Source organism: Ursus arctos, unplaced genomic scaffold (assembly GCF_023065955.2).
Source record: "Ursus arctos isolate Adak ecotype North America unplaced genomic scaffold, UrsArc2.0 scaffold_17, whole genome shotgun sequence".
Taxonomy (NCBI): Eukaryota; Metazoa; Chordata; class Mammalia; order Carnivora; family Ursidae; genus Ursus; species Ursus arctos.
This window is the reverse complement of record NW_026622841.1, coordinates 48,558,911-48,586,665: the sequence shown is the minus strand read 5'-3', so window position 1 is coordinate 48,586,665 and position 27,755 is coordinate 48,558,911. Positions and strand designations below refer to the sequence as shown.

The 27,755-nt window shown below is 42.8% G+C and overlaps 1 protein-coding gene, 1 long non-coding RNA gene and 1 other non-coding gene across 5 annotated transcripts in view; 1 reads left to right on the top strand and 2 right to left on the bottom strand.

Moving 5' to 3' along the window:
• ADCYAP1 (adenylate cyclase activating polypeptide 1) overlaps window positions 1–11,172 on the bottom strand; it is a 59,140-nt gene extending 47,968 nt beyond the window's left edge. For all 3 annotated transcript variants that reach the window (XM_026496055.4, XM_057313222.1, XM_057313223.1), the window contains exon 1: window positions 10,875–11,172. The gene's annotated coding sequence lies outside the window, so the exon portion shown is untranslated. The remainder of the gene's footprint in view (window positions 1–10,874) is intronic.
• A 289-nt stretch (window positions 11,173–11,461) lies between these two features.
• On the top strand, window positions 11,462–11,534 carry TRNAK-CUU (transfer RNA lysine (anticodon CUU)). The gene has a single exon. It is a non-coding gene; the product is annotated as a tRNA-Lys (tRNA).
• A 10,285-nt stretch (window positions 11,535–21,819) lies between these two features.
• Window positions 21,820–24,341, bottom strand: LOC130543956 (uncharacterized). Its single transcript, XR_008959757.1, has 2 exons — window positions 24,131–24,341; window positions 21,820–23,783 (listed from the first exon to the last, which is right to left on the bottom strand). It is a non-coding gene; the product is annotated as an uncharacterized LOC130543956 (long non-coding RNA).
• Window positions 24,342–27,755: the final 3,414 nt, after the last annotated feature.

The window sequence follows — 27,755 nt, the reverse complement described above, 5'->3', positions numbered from 1 at the left end:
AGTCATCATTAAAAATAACTGAGTTAAATTTCAATAAAATAAATCAGAAATCTAATTTTCTAAAGACCCTAAAGAGAATGCAGGCATATTCATCTTCGAATGAGGAAGCCTAATGAAAAATTATTCATCTGTGTAATTAATAGAGCAACCAAATGTCAGACACAAGCATGTCATTGGCTCCAGCTGTCAGTCCTCGCCTGAAAAGAAGGCACAGAGCTTCTTGGCTTTGTCCTGACCCTCCGCAACTTCTGGCAGGGGTTCGGGGGGGTAGCTTTTACTCCTGCCCTCCATTCTGTTCAAGACTGCCCTTTCCCAAAGGGCTCAGAGGATAACAGATAAGAAACCCCAATATGAGGGACGTCTGGCTGGCTCAGTTCATAGAGCATACAACACTTGATCTCAGGGTCATGAGTTCAAGCCCCAAACTGGGTGTAGAACTTACTTTTAAAAAAAAAAATTTCAGTATGAAATTCCTCAAGTTGTAAATACAACTGTGTTTATGGAATTAACTGAAACCTGTTGCAGGTTAGCCAGTGAGTAGAAATTTCATGATAGAATTCTAAGATGACCCCAAGATTCCTGACCCCACTGTACACACTCTGTACAAACTCTTCCCTACTGAGTGTGAGTGTGACTTGTAACTGTGGTGGAATAGGAGCTCCCATGATTATATTACATCACATGGCACGAGAGATTTTGCAGATATAATAAAGTCCCTCATCAGTTTACTCTGAGTTAATCAAAAGGGAAATCATCCTGGGTGGGCCTGACCTAATCATATGAGCTCTTAAAAGTCACTGAGCCCTTCCTGAAGAAAGAAATTTGGAGGATGAGAGAGATTCTCCTGCTGGCCTTAGGGGCAAACTGCTGTGTTGGGGAGAGGACCACATGGCGGGGAAGGCCAGCAACCTCTAGAATATGAGAAGGATGCCCAGTTGGCCAACAGCAAGAAAGTGCCTACAACCATAAGGAACTGAATTCTGCCAACAACCAATGAGCTTAGAAGAAGACCCCAAACTCCAGGGGAGATTGAAACCCTGGCCAAAACCCTGATTTCAGTTTTGTGAAAGCGTCAGATCCAGTAAAAACATACTTGGAACCCTAAGAGATCATAGAAAATATATATATTGATCTCTGTCCCCAGTTTCTGGCACAGAGCTCCTAAAATTTCCATGACTTTCTAAGTGACAACAGCCCTAGAAACAACTTTTGTTCTGATATTTGGTCTTTGACTCCAGGAACAGAGCTCCTAAATCCCTTGGAATTTCAAGGTGATAGAAGTGTCTTTTGTTCTAATGAGGTGACTGAGGGCTCCTGGAAGGGGGCTGGTCACCAGAAGGACGAAACCAAGAGGAGTGGCTTGGAATTTTCAACCCCACGCCCATTCTCTAGAGAGGGGAGAAGGGATAGAAATGGTGTTAATGATTTATGCCTATGTGATGAAGCCTCCATAAAAATCCCAAAGTACAGGCTTCTGAGAGCTTCCAGGTTGGTGAACATGTGGAGGATGGGGGAGAGTGGTGCCCTCAGAAAGATGGAAGCTCCGTGCCTTTACCACACACCTTGCTTTATGCACCTGTTCCATCTGGATGTTCATCTGCATCTTTCATCATATCCTCTTCTAATAAACTGGTAAACATTAAGAAAACTGTTTTCCTGAGTTCTGTGTGCCACGCTAGTAAGTTAATCGAACCCTCGAAGGGGGTCATGGGACCTCGGATTTATAGCCTATAGGTCAGAAGCACAGGTGACAACCTAGACTCGCAATTGGCATCTGAAGTGAGGATGGGGGGCAGTCTTGTAGGACTGAGCCCTTAACCTGTGGGGTCTCATGTCATCTCTAGGTAGATGGTGTCAGATTTGAGGTAAATTGTAGGACAGCCAGCTAGCGTCACAGAGAATTGCTCGGTGGGGGGAAAACCCCATGTGTCTGATGTCAGAGGTGCTGTGAGTGTGGTGGTCATGTGAGAGGAAAACAGACTCAATGCCTGACCCACAGAAACTGTAACCTAATCAGTTCGTGTTGTGTTAAGTTGCTAAACTTGTGGTAATTTGTTACGCAGTAATAGAAAAAAGCACACCCATTCAATCCTTACAACAACCTTATGAGACATGTACTATTAATATCCCCACTTTACAAACAAGAAAAATGAGGCACAGAAAGATTAATAATTTGCCCAAGGGATTTAAGTGCCAACAGTCTGGCATAAGAGCCTACCCACACTCATGCACATCATTCATCATCCTAAAAGTCCCAGATCTTTACTACTCAGACACCTGTGGTCGACGCCCCAAGGCTCAAACACTACAAAACAGACTCCCAAAAGGGTATCATAAATAAAATCAAACGACACACCGTAGACTGGCAGGAGAAGTCTGTAATCTACATAAATTACCAATGATTAGTATCTGCAATGTATTGAGAAAACCTACTAATCAAAGACAACAACAAAAAAAGACAAATAACCCAACAGAAAAATGAACAGAAGATATGAACAGGCAATTGTCAGACAGGAAAAGTCAAATAACCAGAACATATGAAAGGGTGCTCAGTCCCACTAGTACTCATGTAAATTTCAATAACGATAAAGTCCTAAATATTGGCAAGAATGTGAAGCAACAAGGACTTTCATGTCCTGTTGGTGGGAAGATAATGTGTACAACCCCTTTGGAGAATGATTTAGGAACATCTCATTAAATTGAACACAAGAATGTCTTTCAAATAAGGAATTCCACTTTAAAGTACATGTAATAGGGGTGCCTAGGTGGCTCAGTCGGTTGGGCATCTGCCTTCGGCTCAGGTCATGATCCCGAGGTCCTGGGATCGTGTCCCACATAGGGCTCCCTGCTGAGCAGGGAGCCTGCTTCTCCCACTTCTCCCTGCTCATGCTCTCCCTCACTATCTCTGTCTCTCTCTCAAATAAATAATAAACAAAATCTTTAAAAAAGTAAAGTACATGTAATAGAGAAACTCAAGCCTTTGTGCATAGGAAGAAGAATATGAGAATATTCACTTCAGTCTTATTTGTAATAGGAAAACGAATTCAGTGTCCATCAACAGATGAGTCAGTAAGTGGGATAAACACGTAGGCTTTCCTCTCTCAATGTCATCTATCTCTCCATTAATTTAGGTCTTCCTCAGGGTTTCCAATAAAATTTGCATTTGCTTTTGTAGTCTAACCTTAAGTTTAAATGGTTTTAATGTCTGTTACCAGTCCTTTATGCCATGATCTCTCAATTCTTAAATTTTAAATGTTGGTTTAACTCTTGATGAACTTGGTCTGTCATATGCCCAAGCAATTTTTTTCCATACAAGTATTTTATCAGGGCTTTTGCACACATGATAACACCTTCCCTTAATTTTCCCAAACAAAAAATCTGGCCAGACATAAGTTTCTCCAACTATACACTTTTCTCTACAGGCAGTGTTAGCATCAATCTGTTCTCTTCCAGTATTCATAGAAGTCTAAGCCCATGCTTTGTTCCTTTTAAAACATCTGTTTTTCTCTGCCTGGGCCTTTGCAGTATTTCCTCTGCCCACGTTGCCCATGAAATCCCTTTGAACTGGCAGAGATGAGGTGCTCCGTCTCTGTTAGAGCACACAGGTCTTGAAAACAAAAAGTGGCCGCAGGCCTTGTCCCTGCAATTTTAGGCTCTCCTTGACCACAGAGACACTTCTTCTGAGGGATTTAGCAGCGGTCCTACTGGAGCAAGAGTTCTGACTGCCACTGGGAGCTTCTCATGCTAGTAGATCAGAAAACAGAGTGGAGCTACTATCCTGATGGAAGTAGATGAGCCAGATATTGTGAGGAAATAAGATTGCTGTTGCATCATTGAGGCAGGGAGAGATATGTCCGGAACTTAGGGATTCACCAGGCCACCACCACTTGTCATTTCCAGATCCCTCCCGGAAAGGGTTTGGTTTCTCCCTGGCCAAGCAACCTAGGCCAGCAGAAAGATGAGCTTAGGGTGGGGAGAGTCTAGAATGGTGGCAGATGAGGGAGGTGGTGAATATCAGCTGCAGTTTGGGGACCAACTACAGCAGGGAAAGCTGTAGCATGAGCTTCCAACCACCCTGTTACAAGTGTATTTTTTAGAAAATCTGACTCCCCAGTGCGGAAGACTTGGGGACAGGTTGCCATGAACCTAATGCAGGGCCAGGGGCCGTGTGGGGAGGGTATGATCCGAATGGATCTGAGTGGGGCAAGTATGGACTTGCCCTCGAGGCAGGACCCGCACCTCCCTCTTAAGACTCCAGTGCAGGCCAGTCCCATTTCCAACTGCTGGCACATACTCTGCCCCCTGCAGGCCAGAGGTGCCCCGGAAATGATGCCCCGGGGAACAAGCTTCAACGGATGACTAACGGGGTAGTGCACACAAACACCCCAGTCTCCTTGCCCTTCAAGTGAGGAAGTCAGCTTCATGTTCTATGCGATGTCCTATTCCCCAGGGAGGAGTGAGCACATTCCTTGACTTCTTTTTCTTCTCTCTCTCACATTCCCATCCATTCCCTCTACTGCCTGGAATTATCTCCCACATCCGCCACTTACATCCGCATCCTCATCCCCGGTCTTCTGGGGAAATCCAAACAACACTTGAGCAGATTTACCCTGAAGCTGATGAAGCATCAGGATCCGAACCCGGCACTGGAAGGGCCCCAGAAGTGTAGTCACACAATCATATATTTCTGTAAAATTTGCCACAAAAGATCATTTTGTTTTTATTTTTCTAATGAATGTTCCAAATGTGTGTATAATCTCACAAAACCTGGATCCACTCCTGATTATCTGATTTTCCATATATACCATTCACCTGTTTATTATTATTTGTCTTCCTTCACTAGAATGTAAGCTCCGAGGAGGCCGGAATTTTAGCCGATTTGTTCACTACTGAATGAATCCACAATACCTTTTTCAGTACCGAGTACGTAGTAGATGCTAATAATTTTTGTTAAATAAATAAGTGAGTAAGCCCCAAATGAACCTTGCCCTGTCCTGTTTCTATGTCTTGCATCTGTTCTTTCCTCTGATTAGAAGCTCTTCTGTTTCCTCTCAGTGGCTTCTCACTAGGGACCTATCTCAAATTCCAAGAATTACATGGGTGGAAGTATAGACATGAACTGAGGGAGAGAATTATAACCACCCCCAAATGCCTATTTTCTTTTCTAGGTATGCTTTCTCCTATGTGCCTACTTTAACTTTTCATTTAAAATTTTTCAAATACACAGAAAATAGAAAGAGTGCAATAAATTGTCATGTAGCCACCATTTAAATACAATTGTTAACATTTTGCCATATTGCTTCACCCATATATTTTTATTTAATTGTGTCTCTACATATTACTAGTGTAAAAAAAATTATTACGTCTAATGATTCATGAATCAGCTGGGTGTTCCCTCTGCTGGTTCCCCTTATATTTGCTCCTGTGGCTGCAGTCGCCTAGAAGTCAGCTGGGCTGGAAGATTCAAGATGGCCTCATTCCCAGGTGCAGTGGTTGGCGCTGGCCATTGGTTAGGCACCTCAGTTCTCTTCCATGACAGTCTCAGGGAAGGTTTCAGTATGGGAAAGTGAAATCTGTGAGGTCTCTGGAGGTCTAGGATCACTTCTGCCATATTCTTTTTTTTTTTTTTTTTTAAGATTTATTTATTTTTTAGAGAGAGAGAGTGAGCATGTCCAAGCAGGGGGAGGGATAAAGGGAGAAGGAGAGAAGCAGACTCCCCGCTGAGTGCAGAGCCCAACACAGAGCTTGATCTCACAACCTCGTGATCATGACCTGAACCAAAACCAAGAGTCGGATCCCCAACCAAATGAGCCACCCAGGTGCCCCTGTTACATATATGTGTGTGTGTGTGTGTATATATATATATATATATATATATATATTTTTTTTTTAAAGTCAGTTTTATTGAGGTGTAATTTCTACAAAATTCACTCATTTTAAGTGTACGATTCAATGATTTTTAGTAAATGTACGGAGTTGTGCAGCCATCACCACAATCTAGTTTTTTTAAAAGATTTCTTTATTTTAGAGAAAGGGAGAAAGTGGGGGGAGGAGCAGATGGAGAGGAAGAGAGACTCTCAAGCAGGCTCGGCACTGAGTGTGGAGCCAAAGGCGTGGCTCTATCCCAAGACCCTGAGATCACAACCTGAGCAGAAACCAAGAGTGCAAAGCTTAACTGACGGCACCACCCAGGCGCCCCCACCACAATCTAGTTTTAGAACATTTTTTTTACCCCAAAAAGATCCCTCATGACCATTGTAGTAAATCTCTCTTTCCACCCCTGCCTCCGACAACCACTGACCTACTTACTGTCTCTACAGATTTGCCTTTTCTAGACATGTCCCACCAATGGAATCATACAATAGGCATGCATCTGGCTTCTTTTATTTAGCATAATGTTTTTGATGTTCATCCATGTTATGACATGTGGCAATAGTTTGTCCCTTTTTATGACCAAGTAGTATTCCGTTGTATACACAGATCACATTTTGTTTATCCATTCACCAGCTCCTGGACATCTGGATTATTTCCAGTTTGGGGACTTTACAAATAATGCTGCAATGAACATTCATGCACAAGTCCTGTGTGAATACATATCTTCTCTTGGGCGGACACCTAGGTGAGGAATTGCTGGATCACGTAGTAAATGTACATTTACCTTGTCAACTGTTTTCCAAAGTGGCCACACTCTTACGAGCCCATCAGTAATGACTGTTGATTTAGTTCCTGTACCTGCTCCCATCTCTTTTAATCGAGAACACACTCTACCTCCTACCTATTTTCATGAAATTCAGTTTTCTAAGAGACATGGCCATGTGTATGTACAATCTCCCACATTGCACATTTGACTTTGTTTCTTTAGGATATTGTTCAGTTTAACTTATTTCTCTGTTCTATTTCTAAGAACTGGAAGACCTAAAGACTTGATTACATTCAGGCTAACATTTTTGGCAAGTGGTAATACGTACATCCTATTGCATGTATCAGGAGGCACAGAATGCCTGATTGTCCTACTATTAGTAATTATAAAATTGATCACTGTGTTGGAGTGGTAAAAGCCAGATATCATCATTTTTAAGGTATTTTTGCCCTTGACAGTTAGCAAGTAATCTATGGGGTAATTCTATGCCAATGGGGGGAAAAAAATTAAGTGGGAGGGGATGTTTTAGGGGATTTACAAAATATTAAAAAACAAGGTGATGATTAAAATGTAAAATGTAGTATTTTAAGGAAAAACATGTATACTTAGCCTCTGGAATGATTAAGTAGTGTAGTTGAATCTGCATTTGGCCATGAGTTTTCTAGTAACCGAAACAATAAAACAAAGACATTTAGTGTGAAGTCCCCTTCCAAATAGAATAATGCACATAAACTCTTCCATAAAGGTGAACTGGACTCCAGCAAGAATTTCTCCCAGGGATGCTTGCATAAACACATTGAATAGTGTAGTGGATGATTATTCCAATAAGTATGAGAGCCTGGGCATTTGTATACTTTGAAGAACCAGCCTTCTGTACTTAAAAAGAAAGCCTTCCTCCATCAAACGTCAATTTTATAGACAGACCCTAAACAGTGAGGAAAGGGACACCTACCACTCCTGCCAGATCAATTAAAGCACCCTTAGAAGTTAGTAAAAAGAGATTCGCCTAAGAGTATTGTTTGATTACTCTTACAAAGCTATTCCTAAGGGAACTATGATTACACATACACACACACAGCCAAGAACAGTATTTTCTGATCATCTCCTATAATACAAATAACTTAGAGACCTTGGAAAAGCAGATAAACATAATTTCCACACATCTTTTTCACATTCTTCCCTTCTCTCTCTCTCTCTCTTTCTCTCTCTCATCAGATGTCACAAGCAAACTTCTGGCAAGTGCTAAATTGCAATAAATTCATAGGGACAAATGACTAGAATGCCAGTCTTCTGTGTTGTTGAGCGGAGGAAAATACATATGTTTTAGATCCTAGACGTGCAGATGGCATGGCTGAAAGTGTTGGGGAAATTTAGGAACCTGATTTATATTCTTGCCAGAGACAGAGCATCCTACTTTCTCGGAGAAGCTACCAGAACCACAATATTTTTTTCCTCAAAAAACAGCTTCAGATCTACTTACAAACTAAAAAAAAAAAAAAAAAAAAAAAAGCATCGTTGGTAAATCTGTATCATAAAACATGGAAGAAATTGTTTTGTCTTTTAAAATGCTTTAACTATGGCCTTCAGAGTCCAGACAATATTTCAATTACAACTCTAGCACCCGCTAATTCAGTAGCCCTGAGCAAGTTACCAAGGTCTCCAAGTTTCTGCTTCCATGTCAGGGCTAATACCAATTTCTCAGAGATGTTTTGTTGTTTGTTTTTAAAGATTTTATTTATTAATTTGACTGAGAGAGAGAGAGAGCGCGCGCACAGGCAGGGGGAGCAGCAGGCAGAGGGAGAGGGAGAAATAGGTTCCCCGCTGAGCAAGGAGCCCAATGCGGGGCTAGATCCGAGGACCCTGGGATCATGACCTGAGCAGAAGGCAGACGCTTAACCGACTGAGCCACCCAGGTGCCCCTCAGAGTTGTTTTGAGTAAAGAAAACAGTAAAGTGCTCAGCACTGTGTGACTACTTCATAGACTGCAGAGGAATCTGCTTCCGGTTCAACTCCCTCCCTCCAGCCGCTCCCCTCTCCAGACCCCTCTCTCCAGCCCCTCCTCCAGACGCCCCCTCCTCAGATCCCCTCCCTCCATTCTCCTCCCTTCAGCCTCCCTGCTGCTACCCCTCCCTCCAGACCCTCCTCTCTCCAGACCCCCTTTGGCCCCCCCCTGCAGCCTCCCTCCAGCTCCTTCCTTCCGGCGGACTGAGTGGGGGAGGGGGAAGAACACAAGGAGTGACAGTGACTCTTTGTTTATAGCTGAGCTTCACGGGAATTCTGCAGGGGACTGGAGAAAGGCTCAGACCTGAGGGAAGAGTGGAGCTTCCGTCTGCTTCCCTTCCTTATCACTTGGTTCACCCGCAAATCCAAGGGCAGGTGAACTATTGCCACACACAGAACGGCCAGACCAAAGCGCATTCCCAGTGCCGAGCAAATGGCAAAACGGTGAGCAAGAGTCCATGACTTTCAGCTGGCCTCTCTGCTCCCTGGGGACTCTTGACCTTTTGCTGCGGTTTGGGTAAGAACCCCTTCAGCAGGAAGTGAAGAAGGAAGGGTGAGTTCAAGCGCAGTAACTACTAGTAACTACTAGTAAAACCTGCCTCACAATGAACTAGCCACTCCTCTTCCCAAGGAACACTGGCCAGGCAGGCCAGGAGGAAGGAGGTTCCCCATCTGTGGAATTCTAGGTATGGGACAAGGGCGTGGTCCCTCTGACCTTTAAGGATCTCACCTCAAAGCCCCTGGGTTTTCAGTACAGCTGTGTCCTAGAGGGTTTATCACAATGAGTTAGTAGCTGAATGTGTTAACTCTTTGAGGTGGGAATAATTAGTATTGTTCTCCTCAAAGTTGAAATTTGTTTTATAAATACAAAAATTGTAACAGCGTTCTTCACTCCTCAAGGAGAGTGCCAGTGGCATTTGGGGACAGACAATACTTGGTTGTGCTGGGATCCCATACTCTGCAGAACATTTAGCATCCATCGTCCCAACACATTAAATACCAGTTATACCTCCCACTCATTGTGACAAACAAAGGGGCCCCTATATGGCTCCAAATGTCCCTTGGAAGGTGTCCCACACCTGACTGAGAATCACTGGCTAATGAGCAGATGGTCTTGCTGACAATAGTTAATCAACCGTTTTCATTCCTTCTCTTAAGCCATTAGTTCCTGTTAAACAAGCCAAATGCGTTCATGATATTTGTCTTTCTACTTATTATGGACAGAGAGAATAAATTCCATTTACATAATAATTTTACATATTTAAAGTAAAGCACTTAGTACAGTGCTTAGTAAATTGTGAGCACTCAACAAACAGTTACAATTTTCTTTGTTAGTACCCTTGTCAGCTTTATTTGATTATTAAATATTTGTAAAAAGGAAAGTCAAAAGCAGCAATACTTTACGCCATTTTGAACTTAAATTTCACTTAAGAGGAATTATTTTTATTTTCCAATTCCTACATTAGCACTCTGGTCTCCCCAAAACTGGATTTCCTTACTTCTAAAGTGGGGGTGATGGCATTGACAGTATGGGGGTTTTATGAGGCTTAAAAGAGACTGTATGAAGTATTGGTGAGTGATAGCCACTGAACAGATGTTTTTCCTAGGTTCTTTTAACAGATGAGGGGCGGAAACAGGAAAGAGGCAGTAAAAGAAACCTCAGCTTCTGAAATCTCTGTGTTATCTAATTCCAAACATCAATGTGCATACTAATCACCGGGAATCTTAATAAAATGCAGCTTCTCATTTAGCAGGTGAGGGTGGGAAGATGGGCCCTGAGATTCTGCATCTAACAAGCTCCCAGGAAGAAGCTTTACAGACAGACAGACCTGGATTTTCATCTGACTCAATTAATAATTCTGTGATAAGTTATCTTTGAGACTCAGTTTCCATATCTGTAAAATGGGTATATACACCTTATTATAATAATATAATCATAAAATAATAATAATACATGCCTTATATAATCACTATGTTATTTATATAATACAGCATATATAAAGCAGGATTGCCATATTGTAGACACTTAGTATAAATTCTGCTTTCCTATCCAGGAAGAAAACTAAGAAAACGAAGAAAAACTAACTAGGAAACTACGAAAAGGTTTATCAAACTAACAACATTTCATTTCAGTGACAGAGCTTTAGCTTTCTGTAAAGGAGGTTGTGGTATACAGTGTTGTCTGTTCAAAATATTTGCTGCCCCTCACTGGGGGAAGATTGTATCTCCTTACCTCAGTGATGTCAGAGCCAGCCACGTGACTTAAGGAAGCGAAGGTGAGAGGAATGGAAGTAAATCACTCCATTTGCAAAGTCGAAGCTTCAAGAGCCAACATGAGGTTCCAACATCGTTCTTTCCTTCTCTCACTGTCCCAGAAAGGAGCTGCTCCTTCGGGCTCGATCCTAGAGTGAAAATGTCGTATAATAAAGAATTTGTATGGTTGTTTTCCAGGGTTCCTGGCACAGAGCTTCTAAAATGCTTGGAATTTCCTGAGTGACAGGAGTGTCTTTGTTATCTAATGACGTGACTGTGGCAGGCACCTAGATAGCTTTCAGGATACCAGCAAGATCAAGCATGTGACTAGAGGGTTGGAACTCTGGGTCAGCCTGACCTCTGGGAAGCAGAGGGGATCTGGAGACTGAGCTGAATCACGTGAGATCCTGGACTCTGAAGCCCAGCGGAGCTTCCTGGTTGGCGGTAGTATGATGCACGCTGGCTCCCCGAGGAGAGGGCATGGCAGCTCTGCATTCCCTCCCAGACCTCGGCCTGTGAGGACACTTTATGATATAATTGTAATCATAAGTATAGCACTTTGGGGGCACCTGGCTGGTTCAGTTGGAAGAACATGAGACTCTTGATCTCAAGGTTGTGAGTTCGAGCCCCATGCTGGGTGTAGAGATTACTAAAAGAAATAAACTAAATAAATAAAGTAAGTATAGCCCTTTCTTGAGTTCTGTGAGGCATTCTAGCAAATTATCAAACCCAAGAGAGTTGTAGAAACCCCTGCTTTATAGCCAGTCAGTCAGAAGTGTGGGAGGCCTTGGGAACCCTGAAGTGTGTCCAGTGTCTCAAATAAGGATAGTCTTGTGGAAAACTGAGCCCTTAACTTGTGAGGCATGACCCAATCTCCAAGTGGTACACATCGGACACATATGGCAATGCACCCAGTTGGGGGCGAATCAGAATAGAAGGAGACAAGTACTGAACCTCACCAACATATACTGGGAGGGAGAAATCAATCTTTGATTTTGTGAGCCCCTGTGATCTTGGAGCCATTTACTTTGGAACAGTAGGTCATCTAATCTGACTGGTACAAAGGTAGACAGTACTTAGATTCCATTCTGAAGGAATTACATCTCATCAACTAAACTGGTTAGTCTGGTGAGGAATGGGCTGTACTACCCAGGGCACACAATGTGCTGGGGTGCCTCTTGCTTTCGGCTGCCCAGCACATTTTTCCCCCACTCCCCGTTGTCAGTTACCTGTGCCTGGCCCCAGCCCTGGACCCAGGGGTGGGTATGTTCCTCCAGTCTGGCTGATCCTCATACCTGCACACAGTGAAGGGAAGGCCTCACATGAGGCAGGTCAGGATCTTTCCCTGGGGTGGCTAAGATGGGAATGCAGCTGAGACTTCTGGTGATCCCCTTTCTCACCCTGTGGAGAGAGCCTGTCTGCAGATGGAAGCCGAGCAGGGGCAACAGAGATGGAAGACAGACAACCATGAGGCGAGACCTCGTGGCGCTGTGCCCCTGTTCCAGGGCCTTCCAGAATCCTTCTCTGCTGCATGAGCCTTGAAATCATTGTTTTTCCTTAAGCTGATTTGAGTTGGGTATCTGTCATGATAACTGAAAGAATCCAGATGAATAGAAGCTATCACTGAAACAATTCTGGTGATAAAAGAATTCTGTCGGTGGATTTTTAAATTTTACTTTAATTGATTGGTATCGTTTAGTTGAAGCGTTCTGAATTCTAGCCAAAAGGAACCCTGGAATCTACCAAAGACAGAGATAGCCAAAGAAATGGAAGGACGGCGAAGTGAACAGAAGACTCGTATTTCTACGAGGCCAGGCATGAGTAAACGCCATCTCAATATGTGGATAGTATTAGCCTTGACAAATAAGCCCTAATCATCCCACTAGGGGCCAACTCTTCCAGAATAAGAAGTTGTTTTAAAAGGACTAGAACTTAACAAATTTGTTTTTAACCTTAAGTTCCATATGAGGAATGATTTCATCAGCTTAGGATTTCTTTAACACCGTGACAGTTTCAAGTCAAGAAAAACTGAGCAGTTACCTGTAGTGTCTGCACCTGGTGCGCAGAATGTGTGCTTGGTGTCAGACAGTCCTTAGCTGAGCTCCCACTTCGCTGCCCACCACCTGTCGGCCTGGGGCAAGTTTCTGAGTTCCTCCGAGCTTTACTTACTTTATCTATGAAATAAAATTGGTAACTACGCTGTATATGAAAAAGACTTAGCACATATATTTAGCAGGGCATGTATTTTATGCTTAATAACTGATAGCTGTTATTATCATTATCACATCAAGTCACCTAGGCTGCTTCCAGACTATCTAAAATGTGTACTGTATACAATGGAATCCTCCATCAAAAACCCTCTGGGTGGAAAGTTTCTCGTGGAATTGGAAAGATGCCTACTTTTTCTTAACATTTGGTCATCATTATCTTACCATTTGAGTTAAGGATGGTCAGATGCATTTTTGAAAAGCAACCATACATGGGGCGCCTGGGTAGCGCAGTCGTTAAGCATCTGCCTTCAGCTCAGGGTGTGATCCCGGTGTTCTGGGATCCAGTCCCACATCGGGCTCCTCCACTGGGAGCCTGCTTCTTCCTCTCCCGCTCCCCCTGCTTGTGTTCCCTCTCTCGCTGGCTGTCTCTCTGTCACATAAGTAAATAAAGTCTTTAAAAAAAAAAAAGAAAAGAAAAGCAACCATACAGAGGGGCAGAATATATTTTAAAAGGAAAATGATCACTTTTAATTTCATCACTAATTAAATTTATTTTTAAAAGGTTTTATTTTTAAGTAATCTCTACACCCAACATGAGGCTGGAACCCATAACCTACAGATCGAGAGTCACACGCTCTACCGACTGAGCCAGCCAGGCGCCCCTGATCACTCACTAAATTTAAAATTTAATATTCAGAGTACGTGGGTGGTTCGGTCGGTTAAGTGTTGGCTCAGGTCATGATCTCAGGGTCCTGGAATCAAGCCCCCGCTCAGTGAGGAGTCTGCTTCTCTTTCTTCCTCTGCCCCACCCCCCTGTTCGTGCTCTCTTTCTCTCTCTCTCTCTCTATATATATATACATATATCTAAAATAAATAAATAAAATCTTTAAAATTTTTTAAATTTTCAAATATCTACCTCAAAATGAAATAAGAACGGCTGACTATTAAAGTGCCATTTTTTTTTCAAAAAACCAAGTCCTTTAAATCAAAAGAAAAATATATATTATTATTAGCTCATGACAAATTCACTTGGCCAGATGGTTTCCATTTGAAATGGCCCCTGGAAAAGCAATCTCTCCACACTAGGCTTCCTGCGGTTGGAGCTTGGAGCACTCCAGTGCCACAATTTCCTAAAATTATTAAGCTTCTAATGAGGACTTAGGAGGCTGGCACATTTGTTCCAGAGATCAGAGAGTTCTAAATGCGTAGCATATTAAAGCAGGACGAAGCAGAAATATGGACTAAGCGAAATCACATGTTCTTGATGTTAACTAAGGTCATCCTGGCCATCCCCACCACCACCACCACCACCACCACCACCACTTACTTTCCCACATGAGTGAATAAGGAAAAATCTAAAACATTGGCCCTGGGATTTTGTTTGGCTTGGTTTGGTGTTCTAAAATTGTTCCTGTGTAAACACATTTTACGAAAGCCCAAGAGGGAGTTTAGACGTTGGGGTCTTTGCCTTGCTTCCCTTCTTATCACGTTACCAGAAAAGGAAGTTAGTCATTAGGAAATGAATTTTGAGTCACCTTCAGGACTAGGGGGAAAAAAAGTCATCATTTGCCTGGAGAACTTGACAGGAACGATTTGCTTCATTACTATGACTGCCAGGATCAGAGGTCTCCCCTGGACGGTGGGCAACATGTGTGAATATGGAGAGGAGAAAGGACAGGATAAGAGGCCAGACAGAAGCAGCCGTTATGTGACAGGTGTAATGGAACGAGAATCTATCAGAACAGCAGGAATCAAAGGAGGAATTACTTTAAGGAACCAAGTGGTTAGAGATAGCTATCAAAGAGAGTGTCAGGGGCGCCTGGGTGCCACAGCGGTTAGGTGCCTGCCTTCGGCTCAGGGCGTGATCCCGGCGTTATGGGATCGAGCCCCATATCAGGCTCCTCCACTATGAACCTGCTTCTTCCTCTCCCACTCCCCCTGCTTGTGTTCCCTCTCTCGCTGGCTATCTCTGTTAAATAAATAAATAAAATCTTTAAAAAAAAAAAAGAGAGAGTGTCAAAGAACTTCCAGAATTGGTACAGAATTCCCACTTACATGGGTATTCAAGTAAAAATTAATAAGGAAGCATTCATGGGTAAATTTGTTTGGGCTCCCACGACCTGAGGGAACTGATGTTATTAGGCAGTTTTTTGGTGAAGAGTCGCATCAGAAGTGTTCCTATGATCGGGAGAAAATGCAAGCATTGAAGACCTCTTCGGCTGAGTCCTGGAATACAAACTATCCCTTCGTATAGGTTGAAGCTCACAGGAAACAGCACGCCCTATGTTTTGTAGGCTCTGGACTTGTAATCAGTTTCATTAGCAAGAGATCTCTGGTGGTTTGTCTTTTGTGAAGTGGATCAGAATGGAAACCCAGAGCCGTTTGTCATAACAATTCACGGGGAAGGTGTGTGCAGTGAGGCCGCAGACATAGGCTGGAGGCAGGGCATGCCCAACCCAACACGCCACCTAAAGAATTTTTATCTTACTCTATGTGTCATGCAACCCATCAGAAGATTTTCAGATGTTAAGGACTAGGTTCTTTTCAAGTATAAACCTGTCCTGCTCCTACATCACTCCCTTCCATTCACTCAATGAATATTTTATGGAGGCCCAGTATGTACCGGTCACTGTTCTAGATGCTAGAAATAAACTGTTGAACAGGACAGAGAAAAACCATGTCTACCGCCAGCCTGGATGGTATCTTTGGACAATTTTCTTCAAGGGAGCTCTGCTGGCACATAAGTAGAGGCAGACCCAATATTAGCACCTTCACGCACCTCAGCTAGGCACCCTCATACAGTGCACACCCTGTGCAAATGCTCATGGCGGCCCAGGACAAGTCACGTGACTTCAAAGGGCCTCTGTTATATTGGGAGCAGACAGACAATGACCAAGTAAACACAAGATAAGTATAGAGGGTGATATGATCAAGAAGAACTGAAGACAGACTTCTATATATAGGACACTCAGGGATAGTCAGGAGACTTTCTCTGAGGAGAGAGTAAATAAGCTGAGGCATTAAGTATAAGAAGGAGCCAACAGTGAAATAAGCCGTGGTAAGAACGTTGCTGCAAAAGACAACAGCACGGACAGCGGCCCTGAGGCAGTGCCAGGTAGGACATACCCAGGCCGGAAGAGCAGTGAGCAGGTTGGTGTGGCCAGAGCACCCCACACGAGGAGCAGAACAGGAAGAAATGAGGTTGGAGGGGGTGAGGTCCCTGCCTGCAGGACTCTGGGCTTTGATAAGATTTGACTGTAGTCAACGATAACATTATATATTCAAAATTTTAAGAGGCTAAATCTTGTATTAAGTGCTCTTTCCGTAATTAACAAGCAATGACTTTGAAAGATCGAGGGATCCATGGGACAGGGATTTTTATTTACGGGAGTGACAGTGCACACAGTGACTTCACAGGTATCAGCGTAGAAACAGTCATCGAACCCCAGTGTGGGAATGATACTCCCTGAGGAAGGCGAGAGACTGTGGACAGAGCCTTCCAGCAGGGCAGACTTTAAGAGCCCTGATGAAGGAGCACCTGGGTGGCTCGGTCTGTTAAGCATCCGCCTTCAGCTCAGGTCCTGATCTCAGGGTCCTGGGATCAAGCCCCACACTGGGCTCCCTGCTCAGTGGGGAGCCTGCTTCTCCCTCTCACTCTGCCCCTCCCCCCGCTCATGCTCTCTTTCTCTCTCTCTCTCTCTCTCAATAAATAAGTAAAATCTTTAAAAAAAAAAAAAAGAGGCCCGATGAAGAAGAAGCCTCAGAAGGCAGATGACACTGCGTTTCTGTCTGTTACTCAGGAGTTATTTAACTCTCTCTGAGTCTTGAGATCCTCATATAAAATGGGAATTAAAAACACCTACTGTATATATAAGGTTGTTCTGAATATTCAATGAGGTAATGTATGCAAACTATTATAGGGCCTGGGACTTAGGAGGGGCTCAATGAATGGCAAGCATCTCTGTCTCTCTCTCTCTTTCTCTTTCTCTTTCTTTCTCTTTCTCTCTCTCTCTCTCTCTCTCTCTCACACACACACACACACATACACACACAAACACACACAGAGCATAAGCCTGAATAGGAAACTAAGAAGGAGTTTCTGAAGAGGAAGGAGCATCTGGGAGAGTGGTGTCACCAAAGCCGGTTTAGGAGAGAGCCAAAAAATGAAGGTGGTCAGAGGTATTAGGTGCTGAAGAGAGGACAAGAGGGGCCAGAAAAGCATCCACCGAATCTGGTTTGGAAGCCTTATTACTATCATTTGAGGAATTCTTACGAGATGTGGGACTGGAGATGAAGAACACACCCCGCTCTGTTAAGAGGGTTTGCTTGGACCAGAAGAGGAGACCCAAGGCAGTAACCAAAGCAGAGAATAAGATCAAGTTTGATTCTTTGTCTAAAGATGCGGAACACTTAGGTACATATGGTGATATGCTCAGAAGGAGAAGCTGGACGTACAGAAGACGATGATAGTTGATGTATCAGGAGGAGTTCAGAGGTCCTAGGATCCAGAACACGAGTGAGGGCACTCACTTTTGCTGTGAAGTGAGAAGGAGAGATGAATGAGTATAAATGTCATAGACTTTTGGGAATGGGAGTCGAGAATTTGGATTTCTCACTGTGTGCTAGAAGTTAGATCTGAGACTGAGGGGCAAGGAGTTGAAGGGTAGGATTACAGGATTGACCTATAGAATTAAAAAGGAGGTGATTGGTTTGATATCAGCCTATAATAAATTTTGGATACTATAACTTTTAATCCACAAATTTCTTTATAGAGAAAATAAAATAACCTAAAATATAAAGGAACACAAACTCTTCCAATACATTTTTGAAGCCAGTTCTTTGGAGGGGAAAACTTTAGCTTTGCTGTTTAAAAAAAAAAAAAAGTGAGGTTAAACCTCGAGGATGTGCAATCCAAAACCAGAGGCATGGATCTCATTCCTTGAGGGCTCAAGGACGAGCACGACAGCAAAATTCCCTCCAATTTCTGCTCTCTTATCATTTTATTTTATCTGTTTCCTGACAACCTTCACAGCAGACACCCTTTCTGCCCTTGTGTAGGAAACTCATAATCCAAGTCCATTCCCAGAAGCTTTTGTCCCAACAACCCTTCTGAATCAATACCTGGCTCTCCAATATTACTCATCAGTCATTTTAAAAATCCTTCAGAGACCAAAGAGACTGTTGTGGCTTCTTGCAGAGTGACCCTGACTTCATCTCAGCTCAACAGGTGCGGTGATATAAACAGCAAACACACAGAGCAGTTTTGCAACTCTGCTGGGAAACTCGTGAGATGGGCCTGAATATGATGATGGTTATTTTCAAGGTCACTGTTCCAATAAAGAAAAATTTAATCGAAGTAAGCACATTCTGAGTAAGTTTGGCTAACGTTATTGGCCTTCTCTCTCCAACAGGCTGAGCGTGCCATAAATTATTTACTTGTGTTGATGAGTTATTCTGGCCGCTGTGATGAGATTTTGGCCACTGTACCATGTCCAGCTCATCCTCAATTTATCCTAACAAGAGAGCATTCCTACCCTGGATAGGGCTCCCCGTCCCTGGAGAGATTTTTCAGTATATAAATAAAAGCCCATGGAGAAATTGGCGTCTTGAGTCTGGCCAGAGCCTGTGGACGGCACTATCCGTTTCTACCACAAGGTGGCGCCCGCGACCTCCACAGGCGCGCTGCGGCTGAGTGGCTGAATCCCAGCCCTCACCAGCCAGAATGAGAGGATGTTAGAGCAGAAAGAGTCACTTAGTGCAGCCCTGTCGTTTTGCAAATGATAAAACTGAGACCCAAAGAAGGTAAATGACCCAGCCCAAACCACACAACTACGACTACTTTCGCGAGGGCTTGATCAAGGTCCATGTCTCTACACTGTCAATCCCAAATTCATTCCACCAAAGGGCCATGGTTTTAAACCAAAACAAACAAGCAAACAACAAAAAAACACCCTTTTTAAAGGAAATTTTACAAAGAATATTGTTTCTTCTAGCCCCCCACACCCTTCCCCCTTACTTGTCTAGACAAATGAAAATGGACTCGCTCTGACCTCCTCAGAGTGATGTAGGCTGGCAGGGTTCCGAGGACCCAGAGGGGTCCCTCAGGACCAGCCAAGAGGGTCCTTGGCTTTGTGCAGGATGGAAGTCAAACACAAGCAGAGAGGAAGTGAGGGCAGAGTTTATTGAAGATGGAGAGAGAGAGCAGATACAGCCAGGGCACCTGGGAAACTCGGAAAGGAAAAGGAGAGTCTCATCTTTGCTTGGGGTCTGGGGTTTTCACTGAGGACTGTGGTCCAGTGCGCGTGTCTTCTCAGGCATCCAGGAACTGGTTGAGACAAGGACAAGTGCTCAGGTGTCCTCCATAACTCGCTTACGCCCTGGAGCCGGGGGTCTTGGCGTCATGGTGTCTGGGGTCAGTGGTCTTGGAAAACGTACATAACAACCCCACCGGTGGCTTCTTAGATGTTATCTATCATGCTGGAACAGTCCAAAGAAATCTTTAACTCCTTATCCCTTACAAGGAGGACATACATTATTTGTGTATGAGGCGTGTGTTAAAGCATGGGTGCAGGTCCTAGCAAGAATAGAAGCAGGAAAATGAGCAAAAGAAAAAAAAAAAGCAGTCCTCTATGGGGTCCTTTCAGTTTCCTTATCTCAAGAGGAGTAACGATTGATGGGGTGGAATAAACTTAGAAGTCCTAAAACGTGCTTCCCGTATAGAATTTCTCTCTCAAACCCTTTCTCCCCTGCCGCATCTCCACCCGCTTCCCAGGCACGAAGCTTCCTCTGGGACCTCTACAGTGTGCAGGCACCGGAAGTCCTCCCTGATCCCGGGTCCCAGAGCACCCCCCGCCTCGGGCTGGGGGCGAACCCCCACCACACTGTGGGCGGTGCCTGTGATTCTTGGCCCCGCCTACTCCCCCCCCCTTTGCTAATGCCCAGCCTTCGCTGCTTCCTGCGGCGGAATTCGGCCGAGGAAGTCAAACCAGAACTGAACTATCCTGCTACAAATCAATGGTTTCCAGCTTGGGCTGCGCCACCAACACTGACCCCACAACCCCCTTTTCAGCTCAAGTTGGTTTCTTTTCTATTCGCCTCCGAGGCGGTTCGTCATCAAGCCCAGCCTTCACCTCCTTGTCTGTGAATGAACCTGTGTCCTCTCTGTGTGCCAGGCGCTGTCCTAAGAACGTTCACAACAGTTCTACCGGGCGGGAAATAATATTTGAAATCCCCATTTTACAGATGAGAAATCCGAGGCACAGAGCTCACAGACCCGGGCCATGGCGGAGGCAGAATTTGCGTGTGTGTTCTTATCGCCCCTCGTGTGGTCTCCGCTTAGAAAACAGACTATCAGGGCTGAGTCCCTCCGTGCCCGCCACCCCCCCCCCCCGCCCCATCTCTTCACTTACCTGCATCTCCACCTGTCCTTGACTCCTTTTACCCATAATTTTGATCCCAATTTCTCTCGGTGTCCCAGAAGTTGCGCTCTGCCCGTTGTTTTTCCGTTATCCCTCTACTGGAAGTATTCCACGGAAGATTCTGATAAAACCTTGTTTGCCAGACCCAGTGGCTGCTCCGGGGACCTCTCCCTGCTAAGCCCCCGGAGGCACTTTTTCACGGTCAGCCATTCCCCCCACCTGCAGCCTCGCCCCCTTTAGTTTAGGCGACTCCCCTGATGCTCTATTTCTACAGCAGGTGTTCTCACTTGTTTTTTTTTTTTGTTTCAGTGCAGATGCTGAACTCCTACCTCAGGCCACACAACTCAGAACTCCCAGCTCAGAGGTTCAAGCGTCCGTAGGTTTTCAAAGCATCTCAGGTGATTTGGCCTAACGGCCCGGTTAAAAACCACTGCTCCCAATGAGCCAGACACAACAGGTAAATATGCTATGATTCCACTTATAAAAGGTACCCAGATGGTCAAATTCACGGAGACGAAAAGTAGAACAGGGGTTACCAGGGACTGTTTTCTCCACCTGAAACGTCCCTTCCTGCCTTCCTGCCTGGCTAATTCCTACTCATGCCTCGGGCTCAGCTCTGGGCTGGTGTCGGGCTAAGGGGAAACTCTGCCTTCTCTCTCTCCCTTGGAAATGTCATTTGTTCTGCAGCTGCAGCTCTTGCCTACATATTATTCGTTCCCAAATCTACCTCCAGCCCTGGCAGTGCTCCTAAATGTTGACACAAATTCACATTTCACACGGGCTGTCTTCACACGGGCTGTTTCCTCAGGCACCTTAAATCCTACATGTCCAGAAGTCAAGTTACCATTTTCCTCCTTTCCACCCTGCTTTTCCTCCTGTGTTTTCTATTTCAAAACACTAGCATCAGGGCCCTGGGTGGCTCAGTTGGTTAAGTGTCTGCCTTCCACTCAGGTGGTGATCCCAGGATCCTGGGATCGAGCCCCACGTCAGGCTCCCTGCTCAGCAGTGAGTCTATTTCTCCCTCTGCCTCTCCCTCTGCTTATACCTTCTCTCTCAAACAGGTAGATAAAATCCTGGGGAAAAAAAAAAAAGGTAGTGTCAGGATGTACTGTGCATATTAAATACCTAGAACTGTACTCAGCAGCTATTATTATTTTATGAGGGTTCCTAATATTATCAGCAATAGAATTATGACAAAGACTTTAGAAACATGGCGAAGCTGGTGGTTAAGTGCCTACCACTCTATAACATCTCTCTGTATAAGATAACTTAAAAAAAGAAACCAGTCTCTCAAATATCAAGGTAGAAAAGAAAAAGTTTAATGATGTAACATGTTTCTACTGGAGGCCATGTACTATGGTTGATTATCCCCAGAGCACCATTAGTTACAGTGTAGAAAACCTCCTTTGAAAAGTGGAGATTTGGGATGTCTGGCTGGCTCAGCTGGAGGAGCGCACGACTCTCAGCCTTGGAGCTGTGAGTTCGAGCCCCACATGGGGTGTAGAGATTACTTAAATAAATAAAACTTTAAAAAAGAAAAGAAAAGTGGAGATTTGCCAGAAGACCTAATGAAAGGCAGAAATGGGAAGATATATCAGATACGTAGAGTGAGAGGATGAACCAAAGGTTGAGCCATTTTATGTCTTTCTAAACAAGATGTGCTATAGATTATAGAAGGCTCTCAAAATATGTATTAAGGATTCACTAACTAAACAAAATTAATGTGAAGAGCCCTTATGAATGGATAAACAAGATGTGGTATAAACATACAATAGAATATTATTCAGCCTTAAAAAGGAATGAAATTCTGACACATGCTACCAGGTGATGAAGCTTGTAAACGTTATACTAAGGCACGTAAAGTATGCAAAGTAGTCAAATTCATAGAAACAGAAAGTGGAATGGTGGTTTCCAGGGATAGGAGGGAGCAGGAAATGAGGGTTAGTGTGTAAAGGGTACAGAGTTTTAGTTCAGGAAGATGAAAAATTTCCAGAGATACGTATTGGTAATGGTTGCACAACAACGTGACTGTACTTTGTGCCTCAGAACAGTGCATTTTTAAATAGTTAAAATGGTAACTTTTATACTATGTATATTTTACCACAATAAAAAAATTTAAAAAGAGCCATTAAGCTCAGTACTTAATAATTACAAAGCTTCCTTAAATACATTTTCCCTAATAATAGGTAAAACTTGCAAAATTTCATTAATAAATGTCACTTACTCCAAGATGGAATGTCAGTAAGGAGGGATAGCTGTTAGGGCCCAGCTTTCAAATATATCCAAGTTAAAGTTGGAACGAAATAATTAAAAACAAAATTATAACATATCGAAGGAATAGATGCAGGAGGAAGATGATAGTTCTTTCAAAGAATAAGGAAATAAGAGACATTTTATTTTATACAAAAGTCAATTAGAACAGAAATTGAACTATAAAAATCTGTCCCTACACTTCTACCATTATACAAGGGAAATATTTAATTTCGAGGGCCATGTTGAAAAATGAAGAATTATGAATATGAAAATTGTTATTATTATTCTCCTTTTGATTGAATTCTCTCCTACTGGAAAACTTCAAACCAAAAGTATTTCCCAAAATAATAAAGCTTAGAATGCCTAGTGTGCTCATTCCCAGCTGCTCTTCTAGAAGCTTCGGCAGAGACAGTGGTCCCAGAACATCCGTGTGCTTCTCCTTGTCCTCCAGTTCCCCTTGCCATTGGGAGGGGCAGCTTACTGGTTCTGGCCAGTAGAAAGTAGCAGGGTGACATGTGTCACTTCCAGGCTGGAGCAGTTCAAGGCCAGTGTGCCTCACCTTCTCCTGTTCTAGTGACTTTAGCAGGTAAGAAATGACAGACACAGGATGAAGAAATTCTGCATCCTCAAAGTGTGCCACACGGATAGGCATGGCCAGCCTGCGCTGGACCTTCTGTGAGAAATAAATCTTTGTTTTTTGAGCCACTGAGATTTGGGGATTTGTTACCATAGCACAGTTACCTAATACAGCAGGAGGACTACAGCTAATAAAGCCGAAATCATTATTTGCTTCCCTTCTCATTGCAAGAGTTGGTTCTACCTGTGACCACTTTTAATAATTCCAAAGTAGGGGCACCTGGGTGGCTCTGTTGTTAAGCATCTGCCTTCAGCTCAGGGCGTGATCCCAGCGTTCTGGGATCGAGCCCCGCATCAGGCTCCTCCGCTAGGAGCCTGCTTCTTCCTCTCCCACTCCGCCTGCTTGTGTTTTCTCTCACGCTGGCTGTCTCTCTGTCAAATAAATAAATAAAATCTTAAAAAAAAAAAAATTCCAAAGTAGCCCTGCATTAAATACTATGAAACACTAGAGGACACAATTGAGTTGTAGAAATTTTGGCCACTATCGTAAATGAAGCAAGATATGCAATCTTGTAAAAATTAAACAATGCAACAGATAAAGGAGTGGGGAAAATCATTAGCTTTTGAAAACAATTGTTTTCTTTGTAAATCTGTTAGCTACATTTCACCATTTGAGATCATTTAATTAAAAGTGAATTTGCAATACTTTAATTTTAATACAAAACCAATAAATTCCCCAAACACATAAAGCATATACGTTTACAAATGTGAATACTTACCTTGGAAAACTACTGGGAGTGTTCTCAGGGTAAGAGAAGAGTTCGTTTCCGATCTGTATTTCTTTTTTCTTCAGATATGCCTATCTACCAGTGATGATCGTTAGGCCATGGAATCCGTACGTTTTCTAACCAGGTCACTTGAGAAAGCTGAAGTTTCTAAGGCCCAGTTATTATAAGAGGTGACCAGATGTTCCAAACATCAAGCTGTGACAGGAAGCTCCCCACCCACTCCAAATGTCATGCTGAGTTCTGAGCAGACTTCCCTTTCCCGTTTCCTTTTTCCCCTCTCTCTAATTTTTTTTCTTCAAAGTCTATTCAAAAGCTGCTGCCAAAACTGTCTTCCTCTATTGTTGTTCTGATGACATCATTCCCTTCCCCAACACCCCTTGTCTTTAGTCTCATGGTCAAAGCTTGCCTTCATTTCCTTGGACTGCCTCTGTGCCTGCCTGTACCTCATTTTCTGCTTGTTTTTGGCTTCTTTTCATCAGTTGCTACACAGGATTGTCATTTTTGATGTCCCAGTGTTGAGGTATCAATTCATCTTTACTTCTAACAAAGAGAGTCTTCCCATTCCTCTATCCCAGACTTCCCCATTTCTCTTCCAAAGCCATTCCATTTATATATGCATTCCTCAAGAACATATTGCACGCTTCTGCCTGCCAGGCATTGTTCCGGGTACTTTAAGAGTACTACAGTTCTACTGCTATAAACATAGTAGAACTATCGGGAAGCCATTCAAGTTGGGGCTTCGTGAACCCAACTGGAATTCACTCTCCTTTAGACCCTAAGGGGACAGAATTGCAGGAGAAAATTATGCAAGGATACCAAATAACTGTACCACCAGAGGGGCAGATTTGGGGTAATTCTAATTATTTTATCATCTTGTCAAGACTATAACTTCAGGGGCACCTGGCTGGCTCAGTCAGTAGAGCATATGACTCTTGATCTGGGGGTTGTGAGTTCAAGCCCCACGTAGGACATAGAGTTTACTTTAAAAAAATAAAAATAAAAAGGACTGTAACTTCACTTACAAATTTGAGTCTTAAACTGGTGTTAAAGATATAAATCCCTCACCGAATCACAAAAACTATTCTTTTTTTTTTTTAAAGATTTATTTATTTATTTATTTGACAGAGAGACAGCCAGCGAGAGAGGGAACACAGCAGGGGAGTGGGAGAGGAAGAAGCAGGCTCCCAGCGGAGGAGCCTGATGTGGGGCTCGATCCCAGAACGCCGGGATCACGCCCTGAGCCGAAGGCAGACGCTTAACGACTGCACTACCCAGGCGCCCCCTACAAAAACTATTCTTATTTCCACTGCATACCGAGCTCCTGTTAAAAAAATTTTTAATTGAGTTTAAGACCACAGTTAACAGTATCATATCAACAGGAAAAATATATTACAGTAACATAGAAAAAGGCAGTTGTGTCAAGCCCAAGACTGTCATATGAGAAAAACTATCATCTAGACTATATGATTTTATTTAATAAGCCAAACTACCTTAACTAATACTCAAGAGTATAAAATTAGTTACTATAATTACAATCTCCTGTTATTGATGTGATACAGAAAAGGTTTACTTTGCATTCCTACTAATACACAATTTTGAGATTTTAACATGGGATAAATACTGCCCAATAATCACGTGTATTAGAGGAAAATCACTTCCTAATTAAAGATCATGCTGATATTTTACACTTAGGAATTTGGAATTTAGTCTCATGAAGTTTGGTTATTAGAAAGCACACTAAGTTAACGGTTTCGAGCTCAGTCATTAATTTGATGTGTGATGGCTTGCATACTAATGTTTGAATCTCTCATTTCTCAGTTTCCTCACCTGTAAACAGGGATGGTGACATCTACTTACCCACTCTTCGAGATTATTGTTAGAACCAAATGTGATCATATAGTCAAATAATTTGAAAACTGTAAAGTGTTATTCAGTGTTAAGTATTATTACTACATTTATGCCACTGAGATTTAAAGATGTTGTAATACAAATTATATGCTTTATAGATTGAGTCAACTAAAAGTTCATGTTGTTGTTTATGGAAACTGTTTTAGACATACAGGTTTCTAAGGCAACATAATTAACAGATATGAAGTAAATGAAAATACCTGCCTTCTGCCAGTACAATTTCTCCAAATGTTTCATTTTAAATCAAATTACCATTCGTTAGTAAGAAAATATTAGTTATTCTCAAACTGTGTGTTTTAGAGTTACAGAATTCAAATACCGTAAATCATATTTAGGTGATTTTCCTCTAATACATGTGATTATTAGGCAGTACTTATCCCATGTTAAAATCTCAAAATTGTATATTAGTAGGAATGCAAAGTAAACCTTCTCTATATCACATCAATAACAGGAGATTACAATTATAGTAACTCTTGAGTATTAGTTAAGGTGGTTTGGCTTACTATATAACAATATTAACTATTCCTAAAATTTGTATCATGTACTTACTATGTATCGGGCATGATACTAGGAATTAAAAATAGAAATATGTATGAATGTTATCTACCAGGGAGAGTATTATTATTCCACTTGAGTGTTTAAAATTAAAAACATAATTTGGCATTTTAAAAGAATACTTATGTAATAGAATCCGAGGAATAGTAGTGGTATGCCTCATTCATTAAGTTTTTATTAATATTTTTTAATAGTAACCATCACTTACTCAGTGACTACTATGAACCATGCACTGTGCTAACTGCTTTATGCACATATTTTATTTCATTCTCAAAACAACTGTATGATGGAGGACAAATTACCATTCCCAATTTATAGATAAAGAAAATGACACAATAAAAGTAACTTATCAAGGTCCCACATCTAGTAACTGGAATTTGACCCCAGCAGAGGTGTTCTTTGCCACCATGCTGTACTACTTCAAGGAAAGGAACTGGTGTAAAATCCGCATTTAGAACTAAATTTATAGACCATGACATTTTAATGGAATAGATTTGGGATATTCAACTGATCACATTACTTGTGAATAGCAAAGGTCCGTGATGGTTAATTTCATGTGTCACCTTGCCTGGGCCATGCGATCCCAAGATGTTTGGGCAGATATTGTTCTGGGCATGTCTGTGTGGGTGCTCCTAAATGAGATTAACATTTATTTTTTTAATTTTTTTTTAAAGATTGTATTTATTTATTTGACAGAGAGAGAGAGACAGCTAGTGAGAGAGGGAACACAAGCAGGGGGAGTGGGAGAGGAAGGACCCTGGGATCATGCCCTGAGTTGAAGGCAGACACTAAACGACTGAGCCACCCAGGTGCCCCGAGATTAACATTTAAATTGGTGAAGTGAGTAAAGCAGATTGTTCTCCCTGGTGTGGTGGGCCTTGTCCAATCAGTGGAAGGCCTGTCTAGCACAAAAGGGCTGACCCTACCCCAAGTAAGGAAGAATTGGTCCTGCCTGACTGACTTAAACTGGGACTTTTCCCTGTCTTCAAACTACAACTAAAACATCAGCTTGTCATGGTTCTCAGGCCTTGAGAATCATATCGAAACTATAGCATTGGCTTTTCCAGGCCTCCGGCTTACTGACATACCCTGCAGATTTTGGAACTTGTCTGCCTCCATAATTGCATAAGCCATTTCCTCATAATCTCTCTGT